This window comes from Danio rerio, chromosome 16, assembly GCF_052040795.2.
Source record: "Danio rerio strain M-AB ecotype USA chromosome 16, GRCz13ab, whole genome shotgun sequence".
Taxonomy (NCBI): Eukaryota; Metazoa; Chordata; class Actinopteri; order Cypriniformes; family Danionidae; genus Danio; species Danio rerio.
Window position 1 is genome coordinate 52651469 of NC_141036.1, and position 22020 is coordinate 52673488.

The window sequence follows — 22020 nt, forward strand, 5'->3', positions numbered from 1 at the left end:
GGTAGTGCTGTCGCCACACAGAAAGAAGGTCGCTGGTTCGAGCCTCGGCAGGGTCAGTTCAGTTGGTGTTTCTGTGTGGAGTTTGCATATTCTCCCCGTGTTCACGTGGGTTTCCTCTGGGTGCTCTGGTTTCCCCCGACAGTCCAAAGACATGCGGTACAGGTAAATTGGGTAAGCTAAATTGTCTGTAGTGTATGAGTGTGAATGAGTGTGTATGGTTGTTTCCCAGAGATTGGTTGGAAGGGCATCCGCTGCATAAAAAAACATGTGCTGGATAAGCTGGTGGTTCATTCCGTTGTGGCGACCCCGGAACAATAAAGGGACTAAGCCAAAAAAAAAAAATTATATATGTATATGTATATGTATATGTATATATATATATATATATATATATATATATATATATATATATATATATATACATACATATATATATATATATATATATATATATATATACATACATATATATACATATTAAATAAGTTTTCTTATTTCCTAAAATCACCCTGCTACACCGTAAAACTCAGCAGTCAACTTAATCAAATGAAATGAGTGTGGTTAACTCAAAATGTACTTAAAGTTAATTCTACTCATTTGAAAAGAGTTTTGAACTCAGTGTTGAAGGTAATGAGTTAATTAAATACCTCATTACTTCAACTTAAATGGAGTAAGTTTACAGTTCTCATATATATTTTTTTTACTCAAATGGTTTGTAGTTTGGGTTTTACAGTACTCAGTGAGTTCTCTTCATTTATCAGGTATTATTGTGCTCAAATTGCTTCATTTACTCAAATGGATTAAGTTCACAGTACTCATTAGGATCAGTTTTTGAACTTAAATGGTTTGTTGCTATTGGTTTCCTCAAACAGTTTGCGTTACCCTAATGTTTTTGGTTTTACAGTGTAATAATGCTAATTTTTAGCATTTACTTTGTTGTACCTTTTAACATTAGTTAATGCACTCACAAGGTCACAATCTAGAACTAACAACAAGTGACTTTATTTTCATTTAATACAGATTTTAAAAATCCTGTAATAAATGTATTGTTCATTGTTTGTTAATTTTAGTAAATACATTAACGACATTATTTAGGGACCCAAACCTCATCAAGTAACTTTCAATTATTTTCATAAATCACATATTCAGTTTCTACAACTCGGCCGTTCCTCTTGACCACACGCTGATATGTCTGAATGCCTTGCTCCACGTTCTCATGATATCGTGTCATTGTGCCATTTCCTGGCTGCCTCATCAGAGCATGGCTGTTGTTACTGTACGATGGAACCAGCTCATTGTTCATCTAGGAGAAAATATGTGGAATATGAGGAAATGCAAGAATCAGTTTCAGCTAGGTTGACTTGATAAACACTGAAAAACTCTCAAGAAAATTTTTTCCTCTCAGTTCTTATTTAGACTTTTTATTGACATTCTTACCGTAAGAGCTGGGAAGCCTGATTGCTCCGCCTGGTTACACTTACATTTATACCTTCAGAAAAAAACAAATCATAAGATTGATACATCTATGAAGTATATTAGACTTATATCAGTAAAAATGACTACATTTGAAATGCAATACTCAGCTGATACATACGGTAATGGCCCATTGTAGTATTTCATCAAGCCGCATTTATCACAGGATTGTGATGCCTATAGTTTGGAACACACGAGAAATCTATTTGCCTTTTATCAAATATTTTCAAGCTGTTTATTAGTATTTTATTGTTTTACTTTTCCAAAATATATGATTATTATTGAGAATAATACTAAAAATACTACAAAAAGGAATTGCATAAACTAAAAATGCTGGGTTCACTGCAAAACATTTCCATATTTTGTGATTCAGATGTTTTTTTTTTAATTTATTTATGCTTTGGAATTGCATTATGGGATCTTGATCTTTCCTCCAGCAACTTCTGGTGTTAAAAAGATTAGAAAAATTGACTTTTATTGATATTTTTAATAGTTTGAAGTGATATATTGTCTGTTTATCAATGTAAATTACTGTACAAAACCTGTTAGAAAACTTCCAGTACTGTTATTTTATTAATTCTATTATCTCTTATACAATATACAGTTTTAAACTATTAAAATGTCTATAAACTCACTCAAACTTCCATGATGAATTTTCAACTTCAAAAGTAAACTCACAGCAGAGATAAAAATCCCATAATAACTACAAAATACCTGTGAATTTAGAAATACAAAACCTGACAAACCCAGTTTTAATCAGTTTTAGCCTAATGATTGAGACCAGGTTTGTCCGTATTTAACTAATTTAGATTGAAACCACCCAGCATTTAAAAAAAAAAGTCAGACACACTTTATTTTGATGGTCCGTTTGTTGAATTTAAGTTACATTGCAACTACATGCCAACTAATTCTCATTAGATTATAAGTAGATTGTTAGATTGGGGTTAGTGTAAGTTGGCATGTACTTGCTAAGTTAAATGTCTGTTGAAGGAGCAGTATCAATGTATTAAGCAGAAAGTCTACTAATACTCAAATGGACCATCACAATAAAGAGGCTTAATTAACAAATCAAAGAAAAATCATTAGAAGATTTAAAACATAAAGCATATGGCACTTATAAGGTGTTTAATTATAAATGTGAATGATTATTTTCTTACCATTTTCTTCTCTAATGCTCTTCTTCTTCATATTTGTGCAAGCGAACTGACTAGTTTTTCCTCCCCACAGAGAGATATGTGCCTCAGATGATAATATCTCCAAGTGTGTTAGCAGGAATATGACGTAAACCGAAAGAAGTTGAAGCATTTGAAGAAACTTAAGACATGAACATGAAGCATGAAATTTTAACATTTTACTCAGCAGTGTTGTTGAGATAGATAGATAGATAGGTAGATAGATAGATAGACAGACAGACAGACAGACAGACAGGTAGGTAGGTGGTCAGACAGACAGGCAGACAGGTAGGTAGGTAGACAGACAGACAGACAGACAGACAGACAGACAGACAGACAGACAAACAGATAGATAGATAGATAGATAGACAGACAGACAGACAGACAGACAGACAAACAGATAGATAGATAAATAGATAGATAGACAGACAGACAGATAGATAGATAGACAGACAGACAGACAGACAGACAGACAGGTAGGTAGGTAGTCAGACAGACAGACAGACAAACAGATAGACAGATAGACAGATAGATAGATAGATAGACAGATAGACAGACAGACAGATAGACAGACAGACAGACAGATAGACAGACTTGGCTGCTTTTGGAAGAATGTTTGCTTTTTGTGGTTAAACTACTCTCTCTAGTGGCTGAATCCAGAATCCTTGTAGTGGCTGAATCTGCAATAGATGTCTGCAAGAAAAGTTGGCCAATAAAAATATCGGTTTTCTGGATTTGCCATTAATATGAGTGAAATGTTCACTTGTTTATTTTTATTTTATTTTACAAATAACGTGTATTCAAATAATTATGGGAACATTTAGATTGTCTGTTTGCATAATATGACAATAGGTCAACATAAAATAAGTATTGGGAAAGATCTATGTGTGTATACGTAAACTAAAGTGTGTAAAAATCTATACACATTTATTTATTTCTAATGTTTAAGGTCTGAAAACGAACATGTTATCAATCAAAGAACCATATATGGTAACCTCATTGACATTGATTATAATAAAATAATAGGAATTATAATATATATATATATATATATATATATATATATATATATTATAAGTCTTGTAACACTCCAGGACGTTTTACCCACACCGAATGTTTTCACTTGATTGAATTGGCGTTATCAGTTGTTGTGTGCTGATAGATATGGGCCAGTACGGGGCTTCTGTGCCTACTAGTATAGGCTCAGAAGGCTGTCATCATCCATCCACATGGTTAATCAGCTGTACTAATAGGCGAGACTCCAGATCCAGATCTGTTTTTACAGTACTGTGATGGTTGGGTTTAGAGGCTAAACTTTAATTAAATACAATTTATGGGAAATTGGATAAATAATATAAATAATTCACATGGTTTATCATCTATACTAATAGAGAATAATCCAGATCTGTTTTTATGTTACTGTGACGGTTGGGTTTAGGGTTGGGGTAGATGTTAATGAAATAAAATAATGGGAAATTTAATTAATATTATGAATAATTCTTCTTACTTCTGGCCGCAGTGATCTATAGCTGATTAACCATGTTGATGGATAATAACAGCCTTCTGAGCCTACCAGTAGGCATAGAAGGCCCCTACCGGCCAATATCTATCAGCTAATAACCACTGATAACGCCCATTCAATCGAGTGATAACATTCGAATCGGCTGGATGTTTCCAATGAGTGCCCTCACCCTGATGGTTAATGACAAATCCAAAGAATTGATAATACATTTGAAGTCTCTTTCCCTAGATATCTTTATTGAAGCATTTTAAAACTGAAATTGATTGTATTCTCTGAATGCTGAACAAATACACTTGATTTTATGTGGCCCAAATACAACTATTTGAAAATCTGGAATCTGAAAAAATGTAAATATTGAGAAAATCACAGTCAAAGTTGTCCAAATTATGTCTTAGCCATTCACATTACTAATCAAAAATTTATATATTTACAGTATAGCTAATTTACAAAATATCTTCATGGAACATGACAACAATTTGTCTTGTTCGTTTGAAAAATACAGACTTTGGAATGTAGTTTTAGCAGAAACATTCTGTAGATTGAATTTATGAATGTTAAATGTTAAAAGCAGTAGATTACTGGCAACCACAGCTGCCAGTATTTTACCATAAAAACAAGTTAGGAAAAGAACAGCAAAACATTTTTTTTTGTGTGTCACCATTGTGGAGGATAGTAGCATCTGTGTTCAAGTCCAAGATGACCTGAGAGTATCTGATGTTGTGCTGCATCTACTTTTATTTAAATGCAACTGTGTAGTTACTAATGCAGTGAAAATCTGTTTGTTAATTGAAATCACACATGAACACAGTGCAGTAAATGGCTTTACATTCTTGTGCACTAAGCTATGGTTTTGTGAACTGAACATTGTATCAGTTCATGAAATACGGTTATTTTCCCCAAATTTAAACAGTTAAACAGATATTTTACACTATAAGAATTTGCTAATTAACACTCTCTCAGTGTTGATAATGTTAACTCTTTGCAAAGTGTTATTTTTAACACTTTTATAGGGGTTCCCATATAAACTCTGAGGGAGTGTTAATTTTGACTTTAAAGGTTCAGGACACCCCGGAGAACTTTTTTTTTTATATTGACAGATGTGTGTGTGTTGAGCATCAGTTAAGACAATGTTAGCACCTGTCAGCTTTGATTGTGGGGAAAACTGCATAATTTTGAGCTTTTGTCAGCTAATTTCAGCTTCCGGGTTTAAAATGATTTTTGGGGCGGGATCAAAATCTGCGACGCAGCGCAGAACTGCAAGTGCAATGATGACGCGTCGGTTTCTCATTATTATTCATAGCGGAGTTTTCTTATCCTATGAGAAGAGCCGGCTGCTTAATTATTCATGAGACCTGCCAGACCTGCCAGTGTCAAGCCCGAGCTGAGAGACACGGAAACCACGGCACAGTATTTAGCCGTTCATGAAGGCTCATATGCGTTTGTTTCCATCATCCACGGGGTTTGTTGCATGTTTTCCCCCGCGATCTTGTCAGGGCCGATCATACAACAAAGCTGTGTGCGTGCTGCTAGCATTTTTGTCGGGAGAGCAGCACGAGAATTAGAGAATGGCGGACGCTGTCTTTTAGCAGGAGTTCATTCACATTCAGACACATCGCCGTGCTGCTGTGTTTGCCTAAATCCTCCAGATTACCAGCAGGGCTAATGGTTAAAATAGACGGGTCAGGAGACCTGCTGCACTGAGTCTGCTGGATACGGGGATTGAGGGAGAAGTCCTCATTTATAGTGTTTACATGAACACACTTATCTTCATAATGATATAAATTGTTGTTGTCTGTATATGAAATTACAAATAGCAAATGTAGCAGGGCATTAAATCACTGTTCATTTCTTTGCATTTTAACTTTGTAAACTATAAACTCATGCGTCTCCTCTTTGTGTCTCATTTTGTGAGCTAAATGACAACAGCAGTTATTCGCTCCCCTTCTCCCCTGCTGGCCACGCCCACTCCTGCCCGATGTTCGCGGAGCTCCACGCCCATTAATCATGCATCTTTTGAAAAAATTCTGAAGTAGACTTTAACCGAAAGAGGGGGGTGTCATGGCCCTTTAAGGTAGTTAAATCTACTATCTAAAGTTTGCAGTGTTGGCCCACACGGAATATGCGCGCGCAGAATTCTGCAGATTTTTAGCCCATCATTTTTTCTGTTTATTTAATTGAATTCAATTCACCTTTATTTGTAGAGCGCTTTTACAATGTAGATTGTGTCAAAGCAGCTTGTGTAAATGTGTGTAAATTTATATTCATTCAGTTTTATATTAATTTCAGTAATATTATTGACTAATATGAAAATATTCATATGATTTATTTACAATGCAGTTTGTAAAGTCATATTTTTTGTCTTTTAGTAGATACATTATATGAGAGACTTGCTTTGTTTTCCAAATAAAGTGGATCTAATTAGATGTGCATTGCAAACATTAAATAAAAGTTAAGAAGGTACTTTTAAAAAAGTTTTTAGTTATGATACTCCCAAAATCATTCTGCATAATTCCCCAGATTTTTAACACAATTTTGCGCAGAAACAGCAAAAAATGTCTGCAGATTCTGTCTGACCCTAGTCATCAGTCATTTTTAATTGCATTGATTTCATGATACGATGAAAAATCATTTAACTATTGCAATGTAAAACGAAACCATTCAGTTGAAAAAGTTACAGATAGGTTCAGAGGACAATAAAGATCTGTCAAAAACATCATAAAAGTGTTAGATTTAAAGGTGATCTGCCCAAAGTCTAACTGGTTAGCACAATATCTTTCAAACACAGTCCCTTTCCTGCCATCCAAAGACTTGCCTCCTGAAATCATGTGAATGTGCGCATTAAAGATGACAGAGAACCACTAAATCAGGGGTGGCCAACCCTGTTCGTGGAGAGCCACCTTCCTGCAGATTTCAGTTGCAACCCATATCAAACACACCTGAACCAATTAATTAGGACCTGAACACCACGTGATAATTACAGGCAGGTGTGTTTGATATGGGTTACAACTGAAATCTGCAGAAATGTGGCTCTCCAGGAACAGGGTTGGCCACCCCTGCACTAAATCATGTCATTTGCCAGTTAGAAAACTTTATAGTACTTTATAATACTAGAATTCTGAATGAAAAACTGTGGCTGTTTCTCAATTCCAAGAACGCAGAGAACAGACTTGTGTTCTTCTGGAGGCCGGTCTTGCCAGGTGTCCTCAGAAGAACGAACTCAGGAGACCGTGAGGGCAGAGAATGCGTCCTTTGAGAAATGGGATGCTGCGTTCTTCCTGATGGTCACATGACCTTCACGTGTTTTAAATGGTAAATTATTTAAACATTACAGCCTTCATACAACGATTTATTGTTTTTCCCCTTTTCAAAATATATATTTTGCATAAAAACATTATAAATCTATGTTGCACAATATGAATAAAACAGATGTTAATACGAATTTCAGCAAACAAACACCCTTAATGTGTTTATTCCTTTATTAAGATGTTCATGGTAATGTTTACTTTCACCGTTTCATTTAGGGAAACTCCCGATGTAAATAAGTGATATCTCCAAAATTTAATAATAAATCTAAATAAAATGCAGCGCTTCCCACCTCCAGTCGCAATGACTTCTGGGACTTCCAGAGTGAGTTCGGTGATATCAAGAACACATCCGGGAAGTTTCACGCGTCCTCCGTACTTGCGGTCTTGAGTATTGGAACTGAACTTAGGCAGCTGATGATGACATTGCATGAGAACACGAGGACGCAAGACCGCTGAAGAACGCATATTGAGAAACAGCCTGTGTTATATCTAGCATGTTTTCAGTTGTGTAGCAAGCAAAACTTGTCATAATGTGCAATTTTTCATGCATGCAGAGATCACTGGTCTCACTCTCCCACATGCTTTGTCCTAAAGCCACTACAGTTTGTTTAATGTTTGGCCTGCGGTGTGCAGGAATTACACTTAATACTAAGCCGTCCTTATTAATGTCTTCATTATGGGATCCCCACTTCAAATTAATACATTTGTATAAAGTAAATCATTTCTCAAAGCTTACTGGAGCACAGATGATTTTTACTGCACTGTAAAAAGTGATTAGTTACTTAAAGCGAGTAAACCAATTGCCTTAAAAGCAACAAGTTGACTTAAAAAAAATAATGCAAGTAAACCCATTGTAACTTGGAACTGTTAAGTTGACTTAATTTTTATAATTATGCTAATTGAACTCACTTTTCAAATATATTTGTTAAATAAGATTTGGTTTCCAGAGCAATAATATTGTATAACAGCAAGTTCAGTAGATTAATCCAATAACATGCGTAAACTCAAACTGTCAGAGATGTCTTTTAAATCAAGTTCAAATAACATTACAGGAGATCGATGTGGAGATAGGCTAACATTAGTTTTGTCTTCCTAATTATTATTTTAGACCCATAAAGTGAATTACTGCTAGATAGCGATCACCTGTATTTTCCCCGTATCAGCACACTAATAAAGCCAGTTAAAACCTTGACCTTACCGAATAAACAGTGTTCCACCAGATCCCTTAGGTCAGAAACTATAGTTCACTGCTTCTCATTTTATCATGGTAAATAACACACAAATCAAATAATGAATCTCCTCCCGAAGCTCTGGGCTGTTTCTCAATAAGTACGCAAAGTTCGGACTTGCGTCCTTGGAAGTTCAGACTTGCCAAGTTCAGACTTGGAAGAACGAACTCCCGAGGACGCAAAGACGGGTACTTCTTTAAATGGAACGGCAGTGTACTTTATAACATCACTTACCTCACCATGGATTCATCGGTTTCACTGTACATTACCAATAAAATTATTTAATTATATAATGCACGATCCTGGAATTAATATTATATTGATATTATAAATCTACATGATTGATTTAAGAAAATGTACACATTCATATAAATGTCAAGTAAAATGAGTTATTATACACAGACACGTGACCTTGATTATCAGATTTAATAAACTACAATGGTAATTATACAAGTATATACACAATAAGAAATTAAGACATCCACGATAAGAAATAAAGAGTACGTCAAACAATTTGGTAAACAAAGACAAACAGCGTACAACACGGTAACATGATTAAAGACAATTATAAAAGGTAACAAAATAATACTGCCAAAATAATACACCTGAGAATAAATAATAGATTTAAAAGACCAAAAACTGTCCGTTAGATATTCATAAGATGAATTAAATATCATGTTTTAACTGCAATGGAGTGATGAGATCCAGCGGTACATCCGAGATGGCCTGGCCGAAGTAGACTGCTCTTGGTGGGGGAGGTAAAGTTGGTTTTATATTCGTGCATTCATTTATTTAGAAGTCTCTATATTGTTTACCATATTACTTTGAAAATTTGATCAGAATTAGCATGCAAAGTATGACTTCTAAACAACATTAACACTATATAATTCACTGTTATAGAACAATGTTGTACTTAGATAGTCATTTGCTACTAATATGATTTTCCTATTTAGATTTTGTAAAAAATCTAATTATCTATAAAAAAATCTAATAAAATGATAAAGGGGAAAGTCCGAATGTACGAATATAAAACCAACTTTACCTCTATTGATGACGGAGCTCCTTTGGCAGGCTGGGAGTCGGAGTCCGCATTGGCAGAGGCACATCACTAAAGACGCATTATCTTTGTGAATAAACTGCCGATTCAAGTTTAAAACAACTACATTCTTGCCTGAAAAACTGTCAAAACTTTATTTTGTGACACAGTAAAGGAGTATTTTTAAAACCGTGCGGGTTTTCTCCTCCACCATTTGCGTTTGCTTGTTTAGCTGCAATGCATTCTGGGATACCTGAGCTTTGCAAGTTCGCACAAGTCACCTCTCGATGCATCCTTGGCCAAAAGGGCAGAGCAAGTACACATCTGGGAATTTTATCTGTACTTGGCAAGATGTGAACTTTGGCTGTTTCTCAATTCCAAGAAAGAAGAGAACAGACTTGCGTTCTTGTGGAGGCCGGTCTTGCCTGGTGTCCTCGGAAGAACGAACTCGGAAGACCGCAAGGACAGAGAACGCGTCCTGTGAGAAATGAGACGCTGCGTTCTTCCTGATGGTCACATGATCTTCACGCGTTTTTAATGGAAAATTATTATTATTAACATTACAGCATTCATACAGGGAATTATTGTTTTTCCCCTTTTCACAATATATACTATGCATAAAGACTTTATAAATACACGTTGCACAATAGAAAATAAAACAGATTTTAATACGAATTTCAGCAAATAAACACCCTTAATGTGTTTATTTCTTTATCAAGATGTTCATGGCAATATTTATATTCACCGTTTCATTTAGGGAAACTCCTGAGGCAAATAAGTTAAATCTCTGAACTGTAATAATAAATCTAGATAAAATGCTGTGCTTCCCACCTCCTGTCGCAATGACTTCTGGGACTTCTAGAGCGAGATCGGTGCTCAAATCTGCAACGGTGCGTCCTCAATATCAAGAACACACGTTTCACGCGTCCTCTGTTCTCATGGTCTTGAGTATTGGAACTGAACTTTAGCAGTTGATGATGACGTTAATCAAGAACACAAGACCGCTGAAGAACGCATATTAAGAAAGAGCCTTTATCTGTACTTGGCAAGATGTGAACTTTGAATTGGAACAGTAGTTTGGCAACGGTTGATGACGTTTCACGAGGACACAAGAACGCAAGTACATACAAGAACGCATATTGAGAAACAGCCCTGATGGTCAGCTTTGAGAAACTGTCAATCACAGCTGTCAATCACGATGACACGCCCAGCATTAAAATACTGGCTAAAAACATACTGTTTACAAAAATGAAGATCTGCACCTATATGAGCATGATAACCAGTGCCAGAATTTGACCAGATCAATCTTTCAAGACATTTTATTGCAAGTGAAATTTTTATTTATTTGGGCTTAAGTGTCGTTCATTAATACGGAGGCGGTGGGCTTTATGACTTGTACTGCAACCAGCCCCCAGAGGGCAATCTAACGGCCGGGACCTTCACTCAAAAGCAGGCGTGTGGCACACTGGAGTTCGCCTCTCTAGAAGATGTATAATCTTGTTAACTCAACTAAACATTTTTGTATTACTGACAAATCATTTTAGGTCAGTGCAACTGATGTTTTCAGAAGTGTTTGAACAGAAGAGTAAACAAACAAAAAAAAAGGAAATAAGAAAAACATTTTTTTAGAGTGTAGATCCTTTATTTTAAGAAGATGTGTAAATATTGATCAAAGCTAAAATATTAGTTTAATAATAATAATTAATGTATTCATCTGTTTCAACAAGTCTACCATTCCTCACGACTGCAGTCTCATATGTTTGAAAGTTTCGCACGTAATCAGTGTGACGGTGAGCGTATGCATAATTGCCCGGATTGTAGTTCAATTGAGGGTTGTAGTATCCAGGATTATTGTATGATGGGACCAACATATTGTTCCCCTACAAGAAAATATGAGAAAACACAAGAAAGGGGGGAGGGACATACATGTTTCAGTTCATGTTGACCAAACCATTGTGGTTATCAAAGCGCTGTGCCTAGAAATAAACAAGCATATCATTGTTCCTTTTAGCTTGTTTGGTCACATTGTAGTTAGTCTTACCATATTTGGGTTGTTATTGGGGTATTCCAGTTCAAGATCATATTCACCCATGATGCTGAAAATTAGCAAAACATCATTTATTATTATCGAGCAATGCTAAAGCTTAGAATTAAAATTATGTGCATTAATTTAGAAGTAAAAAAATATATACAGTGCATTCAGAAAGTATTCCTAGCGCTTCACTTTTTCCACATTACAGGCTTATTCCAAAATGGATTAAATTAATTTATTTCCCTAAGTTTCTCCACACAATACCCCAAAATGACAATGTGAAAACAGATTTGAAACTGTTGCCAATTCATTAAATTTAAAAACCTGAAAAATCACATGTACATCAGTGTTCACAGCCTTTTGCGTGAAGCTCTAAATTGAGCTCACATACATTCTGTTTCCACTGGACATTCTTGAGATGTTTCAGCAGCTTCATTAGAGTTCACCTGTGGTAAATTCAGTCGATTGGACATGATTTGAAAAGGCATACACCTGTCTGTATAAGGTCCCAAGGTTGACAATGCATGTAAAAGCACAAACCAAGCATGAAGACAAAGGAATTGTCTGTAGACCTCAGAGACAGGATTGTATCGAGGCACAAGGCTGGGGAAGGTTAAAGAAAAATTTCTGCTGCTCTGAAAGTTCCAATGAGAACAGTGACCTCCATCATCCATAAGTAGAAGATGTTTGGAACCACCAGGACTCTTCCTAGAGCTGGCCGGCCATCTAAGCTGAGTAATCAGGGGAGAAGGGCCTTAGTCAGGGAGGTGATCAATAACCCGATGGTCACTCTGTCTGAGCTCCAGCGTTTTTCTGTGGAGAGAGGAGAACCTTACAGAAGGACAACCGACTCTTTGGAGTGAATGCCAGGCGCTATGTTTGGAGAAAACCAGGCACCGCTCATCACCAGGCTAATACCATCCCTACAGTGAAGCATGGTGGTGGCAGCATCATGCTGTGGGGATGTTTTTCAGCAGCAGGAACTGGAAGACTAGTCAGGATAGAGGGAAAGATGAATGCAGCAATGTACAGAGACATCCTGAATGAAAACCTGCTTCAGAGTGCTCTTGAAATCAGACTTGGGTGACAGCTCATCTTTGAGCAGGACAATGGCCCAAGGCACGCTGTCAAAATATCAATGGAGTGGATTTACAACAACTCTGTGAATGTCCTTGAGTGGCCCAGCCAGAGCCTAGACCTAGATCCTATCGAACATCTTTGGAGAGATCTGAAAATCTCTGAACACCATTGCTTTCCATTAAGAAAGGAATTGGCAAAAATTCCCCAAAGACAGGTGTGCCAAGCTTGTGGCATCATATTCAAAAAGACTTGAGGCTGTAATTGCTGCCAAAGTTGCATCAACAAAGTATTGAGCAAAGGCTGTGAATACTGATGTACATGTGATTTTTCAGCTTTTTTATTTCTAATAAATTTGCAACAATTTAAAAAACTTTTTTTTCACATTGTCATTATGGGGTATTGTGGGTAGAATTTTGAGAAAATAAATGAATTTAATTCATTTTGCAATAGAGCTGTAACATAAAAAAGTGTAAAAGTGAAGCCCTATCAATACTTTCCAGACGCACTGTACACATATAACCCAGCTGATACAAAAATACTGACCTGGTTGGACCACATTTTACCCTACCGTGTGTTTTCACTTTAGAAGGTTTTGGTCCCTACAGTGATGTGGTAAGACAGTTGAGATGAGAAATATTTTAAAGGATTGCATTTCATCAATATTTTAAGTAATTCATGAGTGTTTGTTTTTGGTCTTTATACTTAATATAAGGGCAGATAAATGTAATAAGTGCAGATATTTGCGTAAAAATGTAATTAGTAAAAAAATTTGCATTAAAATAAATATAGTGAAGACCTGATACTAAAAACAAAATTTCCTGTACTTGCCATTTATAATGGGATGTTAAAAAAACACTCAGGACTGGACACTGTAATTAATTAACTCACCATTGTCTTTGTTAATAAATTTCTTCAAAACTCACAAACACATCCAGAAATATCTGTAACAAACAAACAAACAACCAAACAAACAAAAAAACAAACAAACAAACAAACAAACAAACAAACAAACAAACATGTCTTAAATAAACAAATATCCATCAATGTTTTGTAGAAATATTGTTGTCGGAAACTCTTAATCGAAGTCTTAATCGTATTAAAACCAAATTATTGGTGTCCATGTAAAGCACTCTGTGACGTTTAATAGAGAAGAGAGAAGAATGGGTATAGCTAAACTTAAAATAACGTCTATTGCTGCAGTTCACAGAAAAAAATCACTACTCTTTAGCGCATGTCAGCCTAATCAGAAGCTTTGTCCTTACTCAGTGTTTCCGCATGTTAAAACAGCTTGTATATAATGTCAGAAAATATACATTTAGCCTGCCTCAAAAAAGCCATTCAGTCATATCAATAGACTCGCTACTCAACTACAAAACTATTTGAGAGGAGCGTTTTGCTTAATGTGCAGTTAAATACATGTTATGCATTACTCCTTTTTTACCATTATGAATAAAACTGTAAAGAAAACAATTTGTCGAATTAGATTTATTACAAAAAAACAACAGTTGTACAATCATTTTCTACTGAAATGTTTCAAAATCTAAGTTTGTTGTGTTCTTGTATAGATACTTCTAATGTTTTCATATCACTGTAGATTAGTTTATTTACTGTTTGGATTTTTGTTTTTGGGAGATGAGCTCTGAGTCTCAATGGTTTTAGTTCATATTCATGGTCTCATTTCTGACAAAGAGCATATGTTAATATAGGGAGCTCAAAATACTGTTTGTCTGTCTCAGATTTAAACATATTAGATTCAGGTTTATTCAAGTAAAACATTTGTGTAAATTATTGTTGGGTCTCAATTTTGTCTTTAGCATAGAATCTGATATTACTGTACAGGAACTGATTAGCTATTCATGTATTTAATTAGATTTAATGATAAGGTTACAAGAACAAAGCAAAATGTGTAGCAAACATTTCAGGATCAGGTTACCGCCTCATTTTGAGCCAGGAAGAACCGGTTTCAAATCTCTTGCTTTTAAAAACTCCTTTAAACATTAAGGTAAGGCTTTCTCAGCCAACACCAACGTTTTTCGATAAACTTTACTTTTGAGTTGTATTTATATCATTATATTTGGATAGAATTTTCAAACTTAACTTTTTAAAAAAAAATGAAAGAGTGCAATTTAGATTTGATTTACTTTAGCCTTATCAAATATTATAAGTTGCTTTTAATTTATAGCAAGCATGTTACATGACATTTATATTTACTCACAGTTTAGGCTCGAAACACTCTTTCAGTCCTGTGAAAGAAACTGGTTCACAACAGAGATTTCTATTTTATAGCTTGAGAAACAAGATCTCCTCCCACATCCCTTCCTTTCGTAATGAAACTAAAACTTTCTTGGGCATTTTATCAGTGAGTAGTTTGGCTTTGAATGTGTTTGATAAGCAAGGTTGTTGGTATTTACTTCCTAAAATAAATACCATTGTGCTATTAAGGGTGCAACTAACGATTAATTTAATAATCGATTAATCTGTCTATTTTTTCAATTAATCGATAAATCAGATTTAAAAAAGCATTAATTTCCAACTGTTAATTAAAAAAATAAACTCTCTAAAATCTCTGAGCTGTTATAATAAGTGATCGTGATCTATAACGTGAGATGGGCATTGTCATGTTTACTTGCAACCACATGTTTGCCTCATTCATAAAAAGCAGAACACGCAGGATTCAGCAGCTAAATTCACCAGTTACTCCCCAAATACATGCAAGTAAGTGGCTGGTGAACTTAGAGAAGAATAGATCAACTTTAGTTACTTTCAGTATGTATAATGTGTATCTGATATGAATAAAACATATTGGCAAATTACATTTGAATGGATTGTTAGACTTCCTTGTGTGTTTTACAAACTCTAAATGTATTGTTTTACTAGTACGTGTTTGTATTTACATGTCTAAAACATAAATTAAGCATTAGGCGGTTAAAATGCTGCATAATTGTAATTATAAGACACGTCTTTCTCAGCGAAGTTGGTTTTGTTTTTAAAATAAATAAATAAATAAATAAGAAGCACTTTTCCGACAGATCTTACTGAGAGCTTTGCTCAGCTCTCTGTAGCTCAGCACCAGATACCGCCCCAAAGCTGTTTGATTTTCTCAGTAGCCGCTCTAAAGATAAACAAGCTATTGCGAACTTGTTCAAAACGAAACAAAAGTAGGACCTTGCTTTTAAACTCCCTTCCTCCTCATCCCTGTCTATGATGCTCCGAACTCTGTATCAGTGCGTGATAGAGACCTTGTTCACTCCACTCCGCACTGAACTAAAGTGTTTTTTAATAATCAAACGTCCCCGTGTCGCATGACACAACGAATCGATAATGAAATTTGTTGCCAACGCTTTTAGTAATCGTTTTTTATCGATTTGTTGTTGCAGCCCTACGTGTTATATTGGATCTTCCTGCTGGAAGAAAATAAAATGTATTGTATTTATATAGCGCATTTATTGTGTTTGGCCATACACCTAAAGCACTTCACAATCATGAGAGGGGTCTCTCCACACCACCACCAGTGTGCACCAAATCAACAAACTATGTTTGTAACGACGCAACTTGCGAGCATAGTTAGCTAATGATGGTTTTCGGAAACACACCCCTGGTTAGGATAATCAGGCAAGTTATTGTGAAACGATGGTTTGTTCTGTAGACTACAAAAAAATATAGCTTAAATGGGCTAATATTTTGACCTTAAAATGTTTTTAACATTTTTTTAAAAACTATTCTAGCTGAAATTAAAAAAATAAGACTTTCTCCAAAAGAAAAAATATGATTATGTATATATATATATATATATATATATATATATATATATATATATATATATATATATATATATATATATATATATATAAACAACAGTTCTGTCTGGTTCTTAATTCTGATTGGCTGATAGCCGTGCAATATTTTGCCAGTAAAATCACACAAAGGCCTCTTCACCCTTCACCTTTGTGTATTACTCCACCCACATACAGCCAGCAACAAGCAGAGGCACTACAGTTTGACAAATATTACAGTTGTTAGACAACGAAATGTACTTTTGAGGCTTTTTATAGTCGAGAATGTAGTTGTTTAGATTGCAACTATGCAGTTTATTTGTAAGAATAGTGCCTATTTTAAAATATTAACAATTTCTGAGAGACAGCTTGTCGGCAGCCATTAGCCTGCCAGTATATGGTGGACGTTTTCTATCCACAAGATGGCGACAGAACCATATAATAAGCCCTTACGCTTATAAGCTTATAACAGTCTGATTTCGAACCACAGCAGATCAAATCTTTATCAAACTAGTAAGCATACCTGCCAACCAGGGCCGGCGTGTCTATAGAGGTGACCTAGGCGGCCGCCTAGAGCGGCAGTATAGAGAGGGCGGCATCCGCGACACCTCCCTTACCACCCGCGTCCTCAGTTATGTCCGCGGCACCTCCCTCAGCACCCACGTCCTCAGATATATTCACGCAAGAATAGAGAGGGCGGCGTCAGCGACACCTCCATCAGCACCCGCGTGTCCTCAGTTATATCCGCGCATAGGGCGGCAGAATAGAGGTCCGCAACACCCGCGCGTCCTCGGTTATATCCGCGCATAGGGCGGCAGAATAGAGAGCGCGGTGTCCGCGACACCTCCCTCCCTTAGCACCCGCGCATTCTCAGTTATATCCGCGCATAGGGCGGCAGAATAGAGGTCCGCAACACCTTACTTCATTTTCATAACCGGTCACTTTCGTTTTCACATTGGGGTTGAGGGCGGCGTGATCGTCCTCTGCCTAGAGCGGCAGTTCAGCTTGCTCCGGCCCTGCTGCCAACACTTCCATTTTTCATGGGAGTATCCCATATTTCAGACCAATCTATTACAACCATCCCATTTTTTATTTCTTCCGGAAAACACGCAATATCAAACTCGTAGCAGTAAGATATGGCTGTATATCAGCACTGGTGGGGCACTAAGGCAGTCAGCCTACGGCCTCGTAGCAACGCACGCCTCCCACCAGAGCGCGCCCATGCACACACACACACACACACACACACACACACACACACACACACACACACACACACACACACACGGGATAAAACCTGAGCAGACCAACATATATGATTTAACAACCCAGAGTTGGATTCATTTACAGTGCCAGGTAAGAAGGTGAGGAAAGGGAAGCTGTGCAGGTAGGAGTCCAGTCCTGACTGGATATTAGGGAAAATCCTCTAGGCTGGTGAAGTGTTGGACCTTTAGTATGAATCTAAGGTGCCTGTCTAGCCTATCTGCTGGGAAAACAGAGAAAGAAGCATTAGTATGTATTTCTTGGAGAGATCACACTCAGTCTGTGTCTTCCCTTTCTTTGTTTATATGCTCCCTTCCTAATGAGCTGCAGGTGGCGATCGGTTCTGATGAGGTGACAGGTGTTTGGACTTGTGGCGACGCTGCATTGGAACACTCGCCACAACACACACCAAACAGTTGAAGTATGGACACACCTTATCAGAGCTTCTTAAATTCTGCTGAACTTCAATTGCTAGTTACAGTAAATTTGAAGAATGCAGTCCCTTTTGTTCTTGAAATTCCTTGTAAACACGTCACGATCGAAGAGATTACGAATTCAGGTTTTGAAAGGTATTGCAGGAAATACGTGTAGTCAGTCACAGTATAACGTCTTCTTTATATCTCAAATAAGAGATTACCATTGTAAATTGTTTTAACATTGCAACTATAATCAAAGACTATTTACATGAAGAAAATGTTGCATTGGGGCTGTAATTACATGTTATAATTTTTTTAAGACAATTTAGGACAAAATTGGCATATATAATATTATAATCTGAACTTTGAAAGAAATATTAGGTAACAATTTAATGATTTATGATACAGTTAAAGTCAGAATTATTAGCCCCCCTTTGAATTATTTTTTTCTTTTTTAAATCTTTCCCAAATGATGTTTAACAGATCAAGGAAATTTTCACTGTATGTGTGATAATATTTTTTCTCCTGGAGAAACTCTTATTTGTTTTATTTCGGCTAGAATAAAATTGTTAGCCCCTTTAAGCTGATTTTTTCCCTGATAGAGAAATGTCACTTTAAGAAAACACACACACACACACACGCACGCACACACACACACACACACACACACACACACACACACACACACACACACACACACACACACACACACACACACATATATATATATATATATATATATATATATATATATATATATATATATATATGATTTTTTCAACACATTTCTAAACATAATAGTTTTAATAACTCATCTCTAATAACTGATTTATTTTATTTTTGCCATGATGACAGTAAATTATATTTGACTAGATATTTTTCAAGACACTTCTATACAGCTTAAAGTGACATTTAAACTAGGTTAATTAGGTTAACTAGGCAGGTTATGGTAATTAGGTAAGTTAATGTATAATGAGGGTTTGTTCTTTAGACTATCGAAAAAATATATAGCTTAAAGGGGCTAATAATATTGACCTTAAAATGGTTAATAAAAATTTTTAAAGCATGCCTTTATTCTAGCTTAAATAAAACAAATAAGACTTTTTTCCAGAGAAAAAATATTATCAGACATACTGTGAAAATTTCCTTGCTCTGTTTAACATCATTTGGAAAATATTTTAACAATAATTCTGACTTCAACTATATATATATATATATATATATATATATATATATATATATATATATATATATATATATATATATATATATATATATATATATATATGTGTGTGTGTGTGTGTGTGTGTGTGTGTGTGTGTGTGTGTGTGTGTGTGTGTGTGTGTGTGTGTGTGTGTTTTGTTTGTTCAGTCACAGATTTATAGTTTATAACACACCTGTTCATCAGAGCTTCCTACGCTCTGCTGAACTTCAAAAAATGCAGTCCCTACTGTTCTTGATTTTCCTTGAGCACACGTCAAGACCGATGATGTAGTGTGTGACAGCATACCACACCCTTAGTGCTGATTGGGTGCAGGTATGTTTTGGCAGTGTGATGGAGACAGTAGAAACCCGAGGGTAAACAAACTGGAGACAAGGATCACACAAAAAAATACAACCTACAAAATATCAACTAAATTTTTCAATGCTTTTGGTTCTTTTGCTTCTCTTAAATTTGTATTTAATATTTTTCAATAACATATACATTTGGGCTGCTAGTTTTTGAAGCGTTATCGTAAGTTATTTGGTTAGATGAGCTCCAGATTTGGCTTCAGTACTGATACATATACATATACATCTAATGTATATGCACAAATATAATTTTGTATAGGCTCCTATTAAAAATATGAATTTAAAAGATAGATTTGTGAGGGGTGTACTTATATATGCTGAGCACTGTATGTGTGTGTGTGCACCAGAGGGATGCATTATTTACAGTAATGTTAGTCCTCTTGTGAATGTAGAATATGCACTTTTAGTTTCGTCAGTCTTGTTAATATCTTTAGAGTAAGGTTTATCAACCTGCTACATGAGCATCTTCAATAAAAGTAAACAGTGTTTCAAACATGTCATTGATTTGTATTTTACATCAATTATTTTACATCACAGAGTTTTAACTAGTGACATAACTCAAATATCAAGAGCAATTGAACTCTGACAGTGTCAACCTCTTTACTTTGACAGTTGTTCAGAATTCAGGTAACTTTCATGCTTTGAGTCAAATTGAGCTGCATTTGATTTAGTGTAAATTGCCAAAAATAATAACAAAGCAATACAAAACCTGATAAGAACAGTAATCCTTTAACATTTCATGAATAGTTCTCACACAAAAACAAACAATGCATTTAACAGCATCTTTAAAACCCCTTTGTTAATTTATATTATTACTAAGAAAGTGTGAAAAAGGGCTTAAAGTGTGTAATAAAGTCTGAGATTTAGATGTAGCATGATGTATACTGTAACAATATAAAAACAATCAAGGCAGATAAACATGCAAAAAGCATTTCCAAATTGCATAAATGAAATCACTGTTAGAGACTTGCTTTTTTGCTTATTTCTTTGTTTCTTTTTGGTTCTGTGACACTGCCTTTAACAGTAAAATTAAAGGATTAATATATATATATATATATATATATATATATATATATATATATATATATATATATATATATATATATATATATATATATATTGTAGAATGTTTTTATTTACAGTTGAAAGCAGAAGTTTACATACACTGTATAAAAAGGCACATAATGCGACTAAACTTTTTTCTCTTTTAGGTAAGTTAGGATTATCAAATTAGTTTTTGTTATGCTTAATAGCAGAATAATGAGAGAGAGATTTGTTAAGAAATTGTTATTACTTTTCTGGAAAGTCAAGTTTACATACGATAAGATTATTAAGCCTCTGAATAAGCTCAGATGATGGTGTTAAGGTTTTGAAAGTTTCTGATTGGCTAATTGACAACATTTGAGTTAATTGGAGGCAAAACTGTAGAATAGTATTTAAAGAAACCCTCAAACACACTGCTTCCTTGTTTGACGTGATGGGAAAATCAACAAGCCAGAATCAACAAAAAAGCCAGATTAAAGTTTGCTAAATTACACTGGGAAAGATAATAATTGTTGGACACATGTCCTGTGGTCTGATGGAACTAAGATTGAACTGTTTGGCCATAATGACCAGTGTTACATTTGGAGGACAAAGGGGAAAGCTTACAAGCCTAGGAACACCATCCCAACTGTGAAGTATGGGGGCGGCAGGATGATTTTGTAGGGCTGTTTTGCTGCAGGAGGGACTGGTCCACTTAACAGCATAGATGGCATCATGAAGGAAGAACATTATGTAGAAATACCGAAGCAACATCTCAAGACATCAGCCAGGAAATAAAACTTGGCCACAAATGGGTCTTTCAAATGAACCATGACCCTACGCATACTGCCAATTTGTTTGGAGTGGCCATCACAAAGACCTGATGTCAATCCTACAGAAAATTTGTGAAAAAGCTGAAAAAGTTGAAAAAGCTTGTGCAAGCAAGACAGCCTACAAATCTGACTCAGTTACACCAATTCTGTCAGAAGGAATGGGCCAAAATTCCTTAAAACTACTGTGAGTAGTTTGTAGAAGGATAACCCAAAACATTTGACGAAAGTTATACAGTTTAAAAGCAAAGCTAAAGAAATACCAAGGATATGATAATGAATATCAACTTTTGA

The 22020-nt window shown here is 35.5% G+C and overlaps 2 protein-coding genes and 2 long non-coding RNA genes across 6 annotated transcripts in view; 2 read left to right on the forward strand and 2 right to left on the reverse strand.

Annotated features, from left to right (window-relative positions):
* rab11al (RAB11a, member RAS oncogene family, like) overlaps positions 1 to 18811 on the forward strand; it is a 94448-nt gene extending 75637 nt beyond the window's left edge. Inside the window, exon 6 of one of the 2 annotated variants that reach the window (XM_087285336.1) lies at positions 18216 to 18811. The gene's annotated coding sequence lies outside the window, so the exon portion shown is untranslated. Of the gene's footprint in view, positions 1 to 7318; positions 7625 to 18215 lie in introns of those variants that run through there. The other variant, XM_087285334.1, reaches the window with a different exon arrangement.
* The window catches only part of LOC147840416 (uncharacterized), a 976031-nt gene that overhangs the window by 941604 nt on the left and 12407 nt on the right, over positions 1 to 22020 (forward strand). The gene's annotated exons all lie outside the window — the stretch shown is intronic.
* Positions 976 to 2678, reverse strand: LOC147833491 (uncharacterized). Its single transcript, XR_015512203.1, has 4 exons — positions 2631 to 2678; positions 1595 to 1650; positions 1438 to 1489; positions 976 to 1303 (listed from the first exon to the last, which is right to left on the reverse strand). It is a non-coding gene; the product is annotated as an uncharacterized LOC147833491 (long non-coding RNA).
* On the reverse strand, positions 9112 to 15105 carry LOC101886350 (uncharacterized). The gene is made up of 5 exons (XR_015512210.1): positions 15065 to 15105; positions 13738 to 13790; positions 13393 to 13448; positions 11779 to 11833; positions 9112 to 11617 (listed from the first exon to the last, which is right to left on the reverse strand). It is a non-coding gene; the product is annotated as an uncharacterized LOC101886350 (long non-coding RNA).